Raw genomic sequence first — 15948 nt, 5'->3', positions numbered from 1 at the left:
GGTATGTGTTCGTGAATGCTCCATAAATATTTGTTAAACTGAGCTGAACTGACTAGCTGAACACACACAGGCCTCTTTCACCCTGACCAAGAGGAATCCTTAGAGGGTCCAGGTTATGGGGAAAAAAATTCTCCAAGGCACCAAATAAAACACTGCTCTGAGGTGCAAGAAGGCCTTTTTGGAAATTCATACCTAATAAACTTGACACTGACCCCCCAAAAGGAAAAACAGAAGGGAGATGCATCAGTAAAAAGCAGAGTAGGTAGATAATAAAACCTTACAGTGCCATCTTTCTTCCAGGAAGCACAAAGCCCTCACAGGCTCTCATTACATCTTCATCCTCACGGCCCTGTCTAGAGGTGGTGGACGCCTGTTGACAGTATCCCTCATGTTAGGCATGGACAGACTTGAGTACCGAAAGCCTTAGCGGTTCTCCCCAAGGCGGACGGAGCACAGAGACGAACTGGGAGCACAGACACTTTCCCCAAACCCGTGTGGGGTGCTACCTCTAGCTATGTTTCCTGACTCAGCAAGTAAAGCCAGGTTCTTCTTTGAGAGGTTTGGGGGGCAGGGGTCAGATGGGCTAGGAATGAGGGGGGCACAGCTGAGGAATTAGGCCTCACTTTGGCCCGCACACAGTATAAATCCCCCTTTGTTCGTGCGTAGAAACGTTCTTTAATTTAGGCTGTGCTCATTTGTGTACGTCGCGGTGATCACATTCATGGGGCACATGAAGCCTGGGCCGGGCCACTCGCTTTGGGTAGGGCCACACCAGACAATAAAAACCTCTGAAGATGAAGACAGGAAAATGGCGTCTGGGCTGACACTCATCCAGGAAGGCCTGGTGGACACGGGATGTTGAGGCTCAGACGTCTGGAGAGGGGAAAAGGGACTTAATTGCAAAAGAGTCATTCTTTTCTGCTGGTTCATGTCCAACCGTGTCATTTCTTGGCTTTAATAACATCATCATCACATAATTGCACATGGCTTTTTAATGGCTCTGCATGGCCAACTAGCATAGGCACAAATTCCTTCCCTGGGCCCCAGAGCCCTGTCACAGTGTGACTCCATCTGGGACCCCAGGCTTATTTCTTGCTCCTCTCCTAATTTCTGTACAGTGATTCCCAGTTTGTGAGCTGCAGACCTGTGGGGGCCGTGGAGCTTCAGCAAGGGGTCCCTTACACTGTGCGCTACACCAAATACGGGCTGCAGCCTGAATCAACCGTATGCAAGATTCAGGCTAATTTGAAAGGGTTGCCAAATTTCTAGCAGCTCTTTGTCGTCGTGTGTTTTCTTGGGTACCGAAGTTCAACAGCTATTATGAGAAGGAGCCCGCATTGTGATGGTGGTTTTCAAACTGGGATCCGAGGAACCCCTCAGAGAGTCCCTGAAGTATAGCTGGGGGAAGGATCAGGATGGAACCAGATCCGATGGGACCACACACACACACACACACACACACACACACACACACACACACACATAACTAACTCATCCCCTTCCCTTGCAACCAGAGCAACTCTACTTTTTTCACTTCTGCACAGTCAATGCAAAGACAGCGTCCCCTGTGCATACGTAGTGCAACATTTACTGCCATCAGGGCCGGGGGCGGGGAAATCCAGCTCTTGTGCCCCAAAGTTCCCAGAGGGGTAGTGGTCCCTTAGGGCTCATTTTCATCTCCTTTAGTTTCTACCCAAATTAGTCTTTGCTCATTTGGCTGGTGCCTTCTACCCAGGCCCTCCAGAGGACACGGTTTGCCCTCAGGCAGCCTGGGCCTAGAATAATGGGAGATGGCAAAGCAGGACCCTGAGATGATGTTAGGTAGTTAGTCAGACACGAGCATGTCCTGCCCCATCCTGGACGGGGTCCTCTTTCCCTCCCCTACCTGGATACTGGTGATCAGAACACGCCCAGAGATCCTCCCTCTTGTGGTCAAGGACCACCGCTGGGTTTCCAGCCATATCAGGACCAAGCAAGATAAAACCACCAGCACAGATTGGCACAGGCGTACCAAGACCTAAAGGGTGACTCAGAGTAACCCGGGGTTCATTATGCCGTATAGGTAATAAATCAGCATGGCAGTTTTTGCCCCCCCCCGACAATGGGACTTGTGGAAATTCCTCGGCTGAGCCTCTGTCCTCCCAGCCTGGTTTCAGACAGGGCAGCAAATAAAGAAATTCTCTAAGCAATCCAGAACACTGCTCATTAGCGTGTGAAACTCAGGCAGGAAATCGAAAGGGATGCCTTTGTGCCCGCTTTTTGCTCTACCGTCACGTGTACTTTAAAAAAGCCACCTTCCCAGCCCTCAGGCTCAGTAAATGCTACAAAACGGATGGCAAACCTCTCTGTTACAAGAAGGTCCCATTAGAGGCAAGATGAGAAGCAATGGCAAGCAGACCCAGGCCTGTCAAGGCTATGACTGAGCCAGTTGGAATGTGGCTCTGTGTGTGTGTGTGTGTGTGTGTGTGTGTGTGTGTGTACATAGCAATATAAACATCCTTGGCTCTGAGCTCCTGGGGGTATGTGCTGGGGGTATGCTGAGTGGGCGAAAAGTTTCATGTGTGTCTGAGAGGGTGACAGGGAGCTCCCACACACCTAGCTGCTCGAGTTTCTAGTTGTGGGAGAACCAAGGGGAAGTTTTGAGAATGCGAGGGTATCTGTGTGTGAGCACATGTCTCTGTTTATGCGTGCTGGGGGAAACTGAGGGGAAATTTTGCGTCTGGGTGTGTGCGCACGGATGGCGGGTGTGCATGCATTCAAGTGTGCCGAGGGGAAGCTGAGAGAAAGTTTTGAGAGTCTGTGAAAATTCTCAGAAGAAAACCTGGCAACTCCCCATACCACAGGTTGGTACACATTCAGTGCTTGTGAGACTAATTTCCTGTACTAGTTACCAGCCCTTGTTTATACAGGACACAAAATATGATTTAGAGCAAAAGCTCCAGGTGTCAGAGGTGAGTCAAGGGCCAGTGTATTTTGAGAGGACGGGGAAGGAGAGTGGTGGAGGTGGGCTAAGTCACTGCCCTGTGCCTTCTGAAGGAGCAGTGAAATCAATTTTCAATTTTAATCCACAGTTCCCACCCTTATATGCTTGAAAGGGAGAGAAGATTGAACTCGTCTTAAAATTAATTCTGTCCTCCTTCATTGCTCTGAAGCCATTTTAGCACCCAATCTGCTCAGCCGATAGCAGCCGGGCGTTCTTGTGTGTTATGTGTTTTTAAGCTCGGCGGGCTTGCTTCACTCTGAGATTTAGTTTGGGAGCCCAGCGCCAGAAAGTGTTTATGAGTTTTTCATCCTGCTGTATTCTGACTCACCTTTGTTTGGTGGCACAGAGGGTAGCGCTTGACTTAAGCACTCTGTCCTTTGCAGGGGGCCCCATATCACGGAGGGTCCTCGGGCCGGCATCGCAGCCAGGCTGAGTGTGGACCATCACCCTGTGGTGTGCTATGGGCAGGCATTTCTGAATGCCTCAATGTGGGGAGACACTGCACTCCACAAACTCCTTGGCATGTGACCTTCTCAGAGTCTCTCTTGCCAGGGTGTTTGTTCATCCATGTGACAGCCGGCTCACAAACTCTCGGTGGCTGCTAATTAACCATGGTGCGTTCCTTTCTGTTCAAGGGCCATGAAGCCATTACCAGAGGCAACAGAGCCAATATTGCTCACCAGCCCAGCTCAGGACCTTGCTAGATCAGATGTCCTGAACAGCTGCATGAGTTCCTGACGTGCCCATGTGTCAGTCATGAGCCTCTGCTCTTCCTGTAGTCTAGACTCAGGGAAGCAGGAGCAAAAATCTCCTGGCTGTTGGGTTCCATGGAGCAGAGAGCCCAAGCCTATCAGGAGACCAGGTCTAGGCAAAACAGAGCTTTGAGGGTTATATCCACAACCTTGGTGCTGGTGGAGGTGAAGAGTACCAACCAGGGAATGTGCTAGGAGGCTCACTGCGGGGTAGAAACCGGAGGAGCCATGCCTTATCCTCTTCCAGGCCAAGGTCTGAGCCCTGCTTAAGGCTATTTCCGAGCAGAGTCCCTATGATGGTGGGACCCAAAGATGCTGATGCGGGTAATTCCCAGGTTTTGCCCTGGTCCAGCACAGGACTGCAGTTGTTTGTGATGGTGGGAGTTTGCTTTATACTTCATCCCTGCTCAGCTGGCGCCCCTCTGTCATCCTCAGGCAGTTCACAATCTCTAGTGAACTGGGAGACCTCTAAACAATAGCAGGACCCTCAGGATTGGGACCCATGACTCCTCAGTGAATTCTACACTCCTTTGAGGCACTACCTAAGGTTCAGGGAGAAGCTTGCCAAGGAAGAGGGACCTGGGGACAGCGGTGGAGATGGAGACGTGAGGTGCAGACCGTTATCCTTTGCAGGAACTCTCAGCTCCTGTTTGCTGCGGGGGGGTGTCTTTACATAGAGTTGACATTCTGTGCAAGCTAGTGTGGCACTCTCTTGAGCTGTGATCCTGTTCAAGGCCCAAAAGAACCACCTCCCAGAAGAGGAGGAGAAGGGGGAGGGGGAGGAGGGGTTCCAGGCCACTGCCGCTGCAGCCTGGGGAGACATCCTTCCTTGGCTGGAAATGTGTTCATTTGTGAAATGGGAGTATAGGGTTGTCAGGGCAAGTACTTGAACCCATAACTGAGTGGCAAGATAGTTGGCCAAGTTCTCGGTTGCCATTGGTTAATTGAGCATAAAGACGCTTCCCTAAAGAGTGATGTTTGGAATGAGCCTAGAGCTTGGTATGATGTGGGCGTTGAGTGGATCCTAAATCTGTCCTCTTTTGTCACGTGAGTGGAGTGGCTGCCCAGTAGTTCTCCAGGTGAGGGGTCAGCAAACTTTTACTATGAGGGACACATAGTAAATATTTTCGGCTTTGCAGGCCCTAGCATCTCTGCTACAATTACTAAAGAAGCCATAGAAAATATGTAAACAAGTGGGCCTGGCTGTCTTCCAATAAAACTTTATTTACACAGTCAGACCGTGGACCCAATCTGGCCCGTGGGCTGTAGTTTGCTGACCCCTGCTTCAGCTCATGATAGGTGCCCAGCAAAAACTTGGGAAATTAATTTGTTGAAGATACGTGAGTAGGAACCTCTCTGTCCATCCAGATCTTTGATTTTAACTGTTTTCACAGGCCCAGGTTCTGTGTTCCTGCCATGGGGTCACAGTGGCAAGACCCTTACCTCCTCTTCACTCCCCTCCCCCAGCTTTGACAGATCACAGGCTCATTCAAACCCACCCGCTTAATGGAGAGCAGAGTTTGTGCGCCTTCCAGGATCTGTTCCCCTCCCCCTCCCCACCCAGGGCCTTTCCTTTCCATCCCGTTTGTGGGACACACAATTTGTAATCTCCTTAAAGCCCAAGAAGCGAGGTCTCTGATTCATGTAGATTAAAATCAGCTGCAACCTATTAATGGCCCAGAGCCCAAGACAGATTTTAGGAAACAAAAACACTGGACCAAATTAGACTGAACTGGCCTCTGTCTCCAGGGGAAGGAGGTGGGGTAGGAGGCTAGGGGTGAGGGGAGTGGCCATGTGGTTTTAATTAATTTGGATTCTCTTCCTGAAGCTAATTCACCCAACACAAAGCATGTGTAGCACCATGGAAGCCAGCAGCGTTGGAGCTGGGCTCTCCCTGGTGCAGCCCGGGGTCCTGTTGGGGGACTGGGGGCTGGTTGTGTGTCTGTAATTAACAGGTTTCAAAGTGGTTATATTGGAAAAGAGAATTTCAGTGGCCCGTTAAAATTCTTTCATCAGCCATCAGCCAGCGTCCCCAGGCCTTCAGCAAGGCCCAGGCCACGTATGGCTTCAGAGAGCTTTGAATTCCCAGGGTCTTGTTTGAGAATGTGGAGGCTTTTGCCTCGGGTTTTATTAGGCTGATGGTTACCATGATTTTCATTATGTTTATTGGTTACTGGGATCACAAAACTGTTTCTCTCTTCCTAGAGTAAAAAAGAAAGAAAAAGAAGAGCCCCTGCCTTTCTAGAAGTTGCATAACGTACAAGCTGTGTCTCCCTCATGGGAAAGAGCTGGCTCTGCCTCTGGGCCGGTATGGGGTGGTGCCGGGTAGGGATGGCGGGGATCACGAGGCTGGAAGAGGCAGGGCCCCCGGCCAGCAGCCCATCCTGACCTCGCATCTGAGGAAACTGAGGCCTAGAGAGATGCCTCCTGCTGGACTTCTGCTCTCAGACTCTCGGCCCAGGGTTCTTTTTCCTCTTGGTACATCAAGGCTGTGAACAGAGCTGCAAAAGTAGAGAAGGAGTCTGAATTCTTTGGGGCTGGTGCTTTGGGACAGTTCTAAGAGTAGAAGGAAATGGAGAAATTCACGCGTGGCTTAAAATAAAGCACTGCAGTGGACAGGGGACTGATTCGGGCCAGTGCGGTGCGTTCCGAGTGTGCCCCTCCAGAAGGGAGCTCTCGGGCGCTGGACCGCTGCACTGAGGCCCTGAGAGGAGGAGAGGAGAGTCACCGGAGCCTTCACTTGGTACCCACAGCCCTGAGCTGCGGAAAGGAGGGAAACAGGTACCAAATCCCACAAGCCACAGAGATGATTTCTTACTTCTCTGAGTCTAAAACCTCTGAAACCTGGTCAAGCTCCCAGAATCACCATATCGGCCAACAGGAACTTTGGTTAAGCCTGCGTTATCTGATAAATGGAACCCCAGCCTGGCTTTACTTCCTATTTTGATGATGGCTACCTTCCAGAACGTTCTTTCATGGAGAACATGAAAAATATTGTGGGAGAAATGCTATTAAATAACCTCTGGTGCTTAAAAACAATGGGTGGTCTCCAGAGCAGTAGGCCTGGCTTTCAGTAGGACACAAGTAGTGAGACCTTGTCCACAAGAAAGCTATGAAGACGTGTTCAGAGAATTAGAGAGTGTCAGAGCTGGGAGGGAAATTCGAGTCCAGCCAGCCCAGAACTTCGTTTTACAGATAGGGAAACTGAGGCCTGAAGCCAGAGTACGGGATCCAGCCCATGGTTTCTGTCTGTCAGGGTTTGCTCAACTCTACCATTCCTTACCAGGCCACAGTTCCCCTTTGCCTAGACATTTTTGTTCATTCATTCAATGTTTATTGATTACCTCCTATGTGTCAGACACTTCTAGGTGCTGGTAATTTTGTTTCTTTGAATTTTCTGAGATGGAATAAAAGAGGTCCATTTCTGTGGAATCCATTAAAGAAGGAAAGGAAAATCCCCCCGCCCCCAAGTTCAGGTTTTAGGAGAACTTTGTGAGACTGGGCATCCTTGGGAAACACCTGCCGTTCTGGGCGTGCCTCTTAGATGGCCTGACGACGTCACGTTCACGTAAGGACGGACTTAACCAGGATGCCTTCACTTGCAGTCACCACTTGGGTGACCGGCCCAAAGGATTCTGGGAGTGACAATTGTCAGGGATTCTCTGGATCCAAGTTTGAGCCAGTGCTGTTGGGAAGCCAGGCCAGTTGAAGGAGTACAGATTGTAGGGTCCCTCAGTCTTTTCCCCATCATTCTCCTACAGTTCGCTTGTCAGTCCTTTGCTCTTGTTTACCTCTGTGTGAATAATTCCTCGACTATAAATCAGAGAACTTCGCACTGAGTTCTGGATTATCTGTGATCTTTAACTTTACCAAGGCAAAAGAGATTAAACCAACAAATCTCTTTGTTTCTCATGGTGTAGCTTCCAAATCATGGACACGTTGATCTGTGTAGACGAGCCAAGCCTGAGCCTACCCATCCCTCCCCACCCCTTCATGCTCACCTTGAGCAGTCATGCATGCATTCATTCATTGCCTCATTGGTTCATTCGACAAATATTCAGTGAGCAACTATGTGCCAGACTCCATTCTAGACACTGGAGATACAGAGTGAAAAAAGACAATGTCCCTCCTTACTCTGTTTACATTTTAGTGGGAGCAACAGAAAATAAGCAAACCATCTATCTATCTCTCTCTCTATATATATATATACACACACACACACACACACACACACATACATCAACTAGTGATAAATGCCTTGAAAAAAGTAAAGCATGATAAAGAGATATAGGTGAGGGGGACACTTTTACACACAGTGGAGTCAGGAAGACCTCTCTGAAGAAGTGACATTTGGGCAAGGGTTGAATGAAGAGCATTCCAGGCAGAAGGAACAATAAATGCAAAGGCCTGGGACAGGGACCAGTCTGATGTATTGGGGAACAGCAAGGAAGTCAAGATTGGAGCAGAGTGAGCAATGGGGACGACAAGGGTACATGAGGTTGGAGAAGGAAGCAGAGTCCAGGTCAGGGAAGGAAGACTTCGCTTGCGTTCTGAGCATCCTGGAACGTATTTGCAGCAGGAGAGTGATGTGGTAGAGATGCACATCGGAGAGCCATAGAGAAGCTGACAAAGCAACGATGGCTCAGCTCAGGTTAAACATTTGCACTCAGACCTCTGGCAGGTGGTAGCTGTACCTCATGGGCGGTACCTGAAGTGGAAACCTTTGAGGGCTACATGTTTTGACAGGGGGAGGCTGGGCCTGGGAGCTCACTACCTCTCTACCAAATAGTCTTAAGCCCCAAAAAAGGAAATGCTGCTGTTTAAATAGTAGGGTTGGGACCCGTGAGTCATAGAACCCTCAGTCAACCAGGTTACCACCGGTAGGCTCTGGGAAATTGCTGATACCAGGTCTCAAGAGCCCCCAGCTGGGGAGTTGGGCTGCCTGTTGAGACCTCTGGGTGCCTTCAGAGGAAGCAGGCTCAAATACAGACCCGGCCTTTAGGGGATCTGGCTTTATTTCTGGCTCACTGTATACTGTCCGGTCGGTTTCATTCCCAAGCCCTTCACTTTGCAAAATGTGGGCCACTTTACTGGGAGCAGAGGGAAGAAGGAAAGGGCATGGACTTTGGGTTCAGTCAACCCTGGGATGCAACCCTTGCCTCACTGCTTAACAAGCTTTTGGAAATGCTACTGAACCTCCTGCAACGGCACTGTCCAATAGAGTGGCCACCAGCCACATGTGGCTATTTAAATGTAAATCAATTAAAATGAAATAAAATTTAAAATTCATTTCCTTAGTCCCACTCTGCACACTTCAATTGTTCAGTAGCCACGTGGAGCGGGTGACTATCATGGTACTGGACAGTGCAGACACAGAACATTTCTGTCGTGGCAGGAAGCTCTACTGGACAGTTTCACTTCTTTGAGAAGGAAGTAACCCATGAGAAATGAACATGTTAACACGCACAAAGCACAGGGTACTTCTCCTGTCTTATAGGTACCCAGCAAATGACAGTCACCGTGATTTATTGTATGGATCCCTGTCCTGGCTCGGCTACTGACCTGTGGGGCCACTCAACCTCTCTGAGCCTTAGTTTTCTGATCTTTAAAATGGGAATAATAAGTAATGCTGGGTGAAGTTCTCACAGCCTAACATAATCCTTATTTTTCTTAGCTCCCCTTGGACCTCTGAGAACATCCTCGCCGACCCTCAGCTGACTTATCTAGACCCGAGTTTGGAATCTCCAGTCCTGCCATGCTTAGTGGGAGCATGATTTAGATCATGGCTCAGTAATGGGTGCCGGAGAGTTTAGCCATTTTGAAGGGTTTGAGCACGGTTAGTGGTATGAAGTTCTAATGAAACACGTGGGCAAGTCTGCCCAAGAAATGTAATCATCGTGACTCAAGTCAGATATTCTCCGGCTCTGGTGTTCTGAAAGCAGTCATGTCTTGGGTGCCCCAGCCCTGGGCCCCTGCTTCCTTTGCCTGAATGTTCCTTCTCTGGGTGCAGCCCTCAGGGAGAGGCTCTCAAGCAGCCCTTCTGGTATCTTGGCCTCCAATCAGTCTTCCTCTTTCTACTTTGTGGCTTTGTTGTTGTTTAAGGTTTATTAACTGCAGGCACTCGGTGGGTGGAAGTAGATTTGCCTGGGGCTGGAAGGAAGTTATTTGCCAGGCCAGGAGAAGGTACCGTTTAAGAGCTGAAGCTGGAATCCCCTTCACCTGCTTAATACATTTCAGGGGAGATTTGTTTTCAACTCCCAAATTACCTGCTAGGATTTCCAGACCTGAGATCCTATCTCCCCTGGCTGTTTTCTTTCATTTCCGATAAGAAAGACAAAGAGAAAAAAGAGTGAGAGGCTCAAGAACAACATTCTCCCACTCTTTTAAATTAAATTGCAGAGCCAGTGATTTTCTTCACTGTCTTCTGTAAAGCAGGCAGGAGACGGGCCTGTACAGGCAGTCAGAAACCTCTGCTCTTAGGGACCCGGGGGATCAGGTGCAGCTGGGCTTTTACAGAAAACTCAGGGAAGAGCATGGACTTAATGTGTCCAGTGGAACTTTCTAAATCTCCTCCCTGCAAGCTGTTCCACGTGCAACTTTCTCTTCTTGAGTGATAGCAACTCCAACCCTCAGGCTATTTAAGTCCCCAAACCTAAAAGGGGTCATACTTGATCCCCGACTTTCTCTCACACCCCACTTTCAAGGTGCTGGGGCATCCTATTGTCTCTACTTGCAAAACCTATCCAGAATCCACCCAATTCTCACCATCTCCTCTGCCGGCATCCTGGTCCAAGCCACGACCATCTCTTCCCTGGTCAACTGTGATAACCTCCTACCAGGCTCCCTCTTTCCACTTCCCACTAAGTAGTCCCCCTACTTCTACTTGCCCTACCGGCATACTCTCAACATACTTTGCCTCAAACCCCCAGATGGCTCACAATGACTCCCATCTCACCCAGAGTAAAAAGCCGTCGGGGCCCTGAAGGATCTCGCCCCTGTTGATGCTGACCTTTCCGCCCTCCCCTCTCCCCCTCCCTGATTCATCTCCAATCACCCTGGCCTCCTTGCTTCCTTCAAACACACCAGATATGTGTCCCCATTGGGGCCTTTGCTGCAGCTGTTCCCTCACCTCTTCAAGTCTTCACTAAAATGTCACCTTCTCATTGAGGCTCCCCCCAGCCACCTAGCTCATCTCAAGCTCTCTCCATCGCCCCTTGCACCCCCACTCCCCTTGACCTGACTCTGCCTTTTCCCCCTTAATACTTAGCACTTTCTAACATACAACAGTCGCCCCTCCAGGAGCCCTCACAGATACCGAACTCCACACATTTGCAGGTTTCTCTTCCGCAGTGGGCCGACTGTACATCGTTGTGGTGTTGGTTGTATTTATTGTTTTGCTCTCTCCTCACTTCTAGAATTGTCATCTCCACGAGAGCAGGGGCCCTGGCCTGTGTAGCTCACTGCTGTCTCTCCAGTGCCTCTAGGCGCTAGGCCCAGAGCTGCTCTTCTTCTCCCACCTGGCCCCCTCTCGGAGACACGAGCCGTTCAGGAAGCCTGATCAGAGAAGGACTAGAGCTGACGTGAGCCTCAAGCATTGCCAGGCAAAAATCCAACAGGCCAAGGCTACAGGGAGGGTTAAACTCATAAGGGGGCCCCTGATAAGTTCAAGTTCAGAAGAAACAGAGCTAGAAGGAACTGTCCCCAAGCTCATGGAGGGTAAGTGAGCAAGAAGTTGCCTAAATGATGGTATGGCTATGATAAGGAGACAAAGAAGAAGGAGAAGAAGGAGAACGAGAAGAAGAATCAGTAAAGACTCCTCACCCTTTTAAGATGTGCATCAATTCCTTGAGGCTATCAGCTCTCATGTTTTGGTCTTTGGGACTCCTTCAGACCCTTAAAACTTGTTGAGGACCCCCAAAAGCCTTTGTTTATGTGGCTGTATCTGTTGTTAAATCCTGGGGTAGTCAGCCTCCAGGATAGCCCCCAGTGAGCCTTATCTCCCAGCATTCATGCCCCTGTGTGGTCTGTGTGCAGACAGAAAATGGCAGAAGTGAGGATGTGTGATTTCAGAGGTTAGGCCTTAAAAGGGACTACAAGTTTCTACTTGGTCTCTTCTACTGTCCACTCTAGAGAAAGCCGGTCACCATATTTTGAGTACACTGGGAGAGACCTACGTGAAGAGGAACTGAGGCCCCTCTCGAGCCAGCCACAACTGGCTTAAGGCTACAACCTCTTGAGAGACCCTGAGCCAGAGCAGCCGAGCCAAGCCACTCCTGAATTCCTCTTCCACAGCAACTCTGAGGGCTAACAAGTGACGACTGTGTGGTTTTCCTTAAATTTATCTTATTGAAGTATAGTTGATTTACAATGTTGTATTTACTTTCTGCTGTACAGCAAAGTGATTCAGTTATACACATTCTTCTTCATATTCTTCGCCATGACGGTTTATCACAGGATATTGAATATAGTCCCCTGTGCTGTACAGTAGGACCTTGCTGTTTCTCCATTCTATATATATATATATGCTATATATAGCATTGCATCTGCTAACCCCAAACTCCCAATCCATCCCTCTCCCACCCCTCCTTCCTCTTGGGAACCATCTTCCTCTGTTCTCTATGTCTGTGGGTCTGTTTCTGTTTCGTAGATACATAGTTCATTTGTGTCATATTTTAGATTCCACATGTAAGTGATATCATATGGTATTTGTCTTTCTCTTTCTGACTTACTTCGCTTAGTATGATAATCTCTAGGTCCATCCATGTTGCTACAAATGGCATTATTTCATTCTGTTTTTATGGCTGAGTAGTATTCCAGCATATATATGTACCACACCTTCTTTATCCGTTTAGTGACAATTGTTTTAAGCCACTAGGTCTGGGAGTATTTTGCTACACAGTGATAGATATTTAAATCATTTACCATATTAAAAATTAAAACAGAAAACTGTTTAATAATTATTTGTTAATCCATTTAATATATGTTTATATGAATAAATTCACATTTATTAATTCATAAAAACTGGTAACTTTGTTAATTTGTTTAAAATAACACAGTCTTACTGTAAAAACAACTGTGTTTTCCAAAACAAAAGAGAACAAACTTTAATGAGAATAATGACAGTGTTTTACATTTTTGCAAATCCCTTTAAAGTCTGGCTTAATAGAAGACAGCTGGATTCTCATATCTACTTCTGCATTCAATCAGCTGTGATAACGTTGTTTTGGTTGAAGTTTATGAAGGAAACCCAGCGTCATATAGATACACAGCTGGGAAAGGGAGGAATATTTTTTAATAGCCTTCTTAGATGATTGTGGACACTCTTCTTTACACTATACCAGAACTCAATAAATGGTCGTTTATTAAAGGTTAGTTGCAGTGTGGAATCTGAAACTGTCTCAATGGACTCTTTGTACTTAGTTAGATTAAAATCTGTTTGGTCTGGGCTGTACTGAATGGATCTTTTGCCCATGCATGATTTTGTAATACCATGCATGGTCATTTGGAAAATATTCCTTCACTGAGTTATGCAGATCTGAGTTTGATCTATTTCATGATGAAAACTAAAAATTCACATTTGTTAATATCGCCGCTGATCTCGTCAGAAACCTAAGTATTGAGAAGGTGTTAAGCCCACTGTGACAGATACAAGTTTTCAGAAATTCTGATTTTTGCTTGAAAACTTTTATTTTGACAACAAGCACTGTGAATTCTCTCTCTTGAAGTGACAGGTTCAGCTTGTTCATTTTGGAGAAAATGTCTCTAATAACCAAGTCTGAATAACCATGGTAATTTGGTCCTTTCGAGTAAACATGGTGTTTCTTGAAAGTGGCCAGTTCAGCTCACAACTTAGACACTCTCACAAATGCTTTTTCTCCAAACAACCACTGTTCCTCAGGATGCGCCAGAAGTGCGTTATGCTCGCTTTCCAATTTGCCACACACAATAGTCAAAAGACCTGGACTTTGGGCAAAACTTCATAGAATTAATAATTTTTACTGCTTCATCTTGGACATGCTTAAGTGAAACCGATTTCCTCTTTTTTTTTTTTTCTGTCCTACGACTTAGCGGCAGTGAAGAATATGACAATTTTACCCAAATGTCAACACAGTGAGGCAGACAAATAACATCTTGGAATTACGGAAATAGTTTTGACCTTGCAGATACCTTCTTAGGGTCTTGGGGACCCCAGGGGTCCATAGAAGTCACTTTGAGACCCATTGCTTTAGGGAAATGGGTGGCATTCCTTCACTTCCAGCGTTTGTAGGTGAATGAGCTACATGCCAATACATGCATGTACCAGGTCTTTGTGTCAGGTTGTAATGGCCACCATTTGTTGCATAAGCTAGAAACATTGGCTTGTTAGATACCGGCTTATTCTTGTGGATGGACTAGATGAGACAGGTTCTTTGTACAAGGGAGGTTAGGGTATTTTTATGCTTCTGTTTGCCCCTCTTATGAAAGGTATGTGGATGGGGGAGGAAGCTAGGTTCTGAGAAATTCCTCGGACCATCAGGGTGGTATAATTAAGGTAAACAAGGAAGCTAACGCCTGCACCCCTTCCTTTATAACACTTTTCTTCTCTCCCTTTCATCCAATGAGCAGTGAAAGCTCAGTGGACTGCAGAAGACATCCTTTTCAGAGTAGTGGGGTCCTTCAAGCTCCAAGCCTGAAGTGGATAGAGGGCTCACTCACTCTGTCAGTACTGCGATAAGGATGAGAGAAGCAGCAGGCCCGAGAGGCTGCATTTGTTCAAAAGGTCACGGCATCCATGAGGATTTTTATCATTGTGGAAGAGCTGTTGGCCTTGCCTCTCAGCATTCCTCCAAAGTGGACTTAGAGCAAGACAGGGAGGGATGGGGTTACCTTTCAGTCTATTTCAGTTCAGCTTTTTGCTGCAGACGTGCAGAATAGGTTTGAACCCGCACCTGACTGGGCTCAACTCTTTGGTGAGTGATTGTGTAGCTGTTCTGCCTGTGATCGCAGGCCCTGTCTGCGGGCGAGAAACAACGAACAGTTGTGTCCGGAGCCCTGGGAATTGGAGACCTTTCCACATCTGTTCGCCTAGTCGGCGGCGGGAGGAAATCACCAAAACCTTCCAACACGGGGCCAGAGCCAGGGCGACAAAGGGGAAGTCTTAAGCCTCTGGCGACCCTGGGTCATATGACCACCCCATGGTCCTCCCCCAGCCCCTTTCATCCCCTCAGGTCCCCAACACTCAGCCTTTTCATCATCCCCCCAGGTCAGCAGATCAGGTTTATGTGAGTCGACCAGAAAGCTTAGCAAACGAAGGCAGAAGCAGGTGTTTGAAAACCTCCTCCCCCCGCTGAAAGCTGGGTTGAACAAGGTTGTCAGTGTGGCTGAGGCCAGCATCCCACACTAATTGCGATTTCTTTCCTGGAGCTCTTTCCCTCTCCCTTTCCTCTCTTTCTGCTTTGGAACCCCTAGAGGTCTCTGGGAACCAGTCACTAAAACAAACCATTCAAAGAGCCAGGGATTTAGGGAAAAACAAAACTAAACTAAGAGATGTGACGTCGTGAGCTGAACAGTGGCCTTTCTATGCCAGAGCCCAGGAACCACCATTCAGAGGCATCCAGAGGCTCCCACCCAGTGGCCTGCTGGAAGCAGTTCCTATGAGCTTGTAAGGATTGCTCGCACATACCTTTTCCCGTCTTCAAAATCAGGAAGTCGTGTTGGTAGCTTGAATTGACCACGATGGGGATATTTACATCACAGAAATCAACAGGCTACAATCCAGACTTTCTCCCCTCCCAGACTAGTTGTTAAACATTTACCAGCACATTTACCAGCCTTCACTGTAGAGACTGTTGTTCAAGGTATGATTCTCAGAGCAATTATATCTGAATTTCCTAGGGAGAAAAGAAGGGAGGGGTGGGGGTATTGTTATTTAAAATGCAGATTTCCTGGTCAACCTGAACTAACTGAATCAGATTCTCTGGAGGGGGAGCCTGGGGAAATGCATTTTTAGCGAGGTTATTAATAAATTCGATAGAGTTTGAGACTTCAGGCTTAGGGAGTGGGAAAGAAGGGTGGGTATACATCTGGCTTTTGGCATCTGGAAGGAACAGCTGGCTTCAGTCCCAGTTGGCCTGCGCACGGACAGCTGTTTTCCCTCGACATATAAACTTCATGACAGGAAAAGGAGGTGGGAACTCTGGGGTCCCATCTACCCACTGACAACATGACTGGTTC

The sequence above is a fragment of the Phocoena phocoena genome, chromosome 2 (genome assembly GCF_963924675.1).
Source record: "Phocoena phocoena chromosome 2, mPhoPho1.1, whole genome shotgun sequence".
NCBI classification, from domain to species: domain Eukaryota; kingdom Metazoa; phylum Chordata; class Mammalia; order Artiodactyla; family Phocoenidae; genus Phocoena; species Phocoena phocoena.
This window is presented reverse-complemented; position numbering follows the sequence as displayed.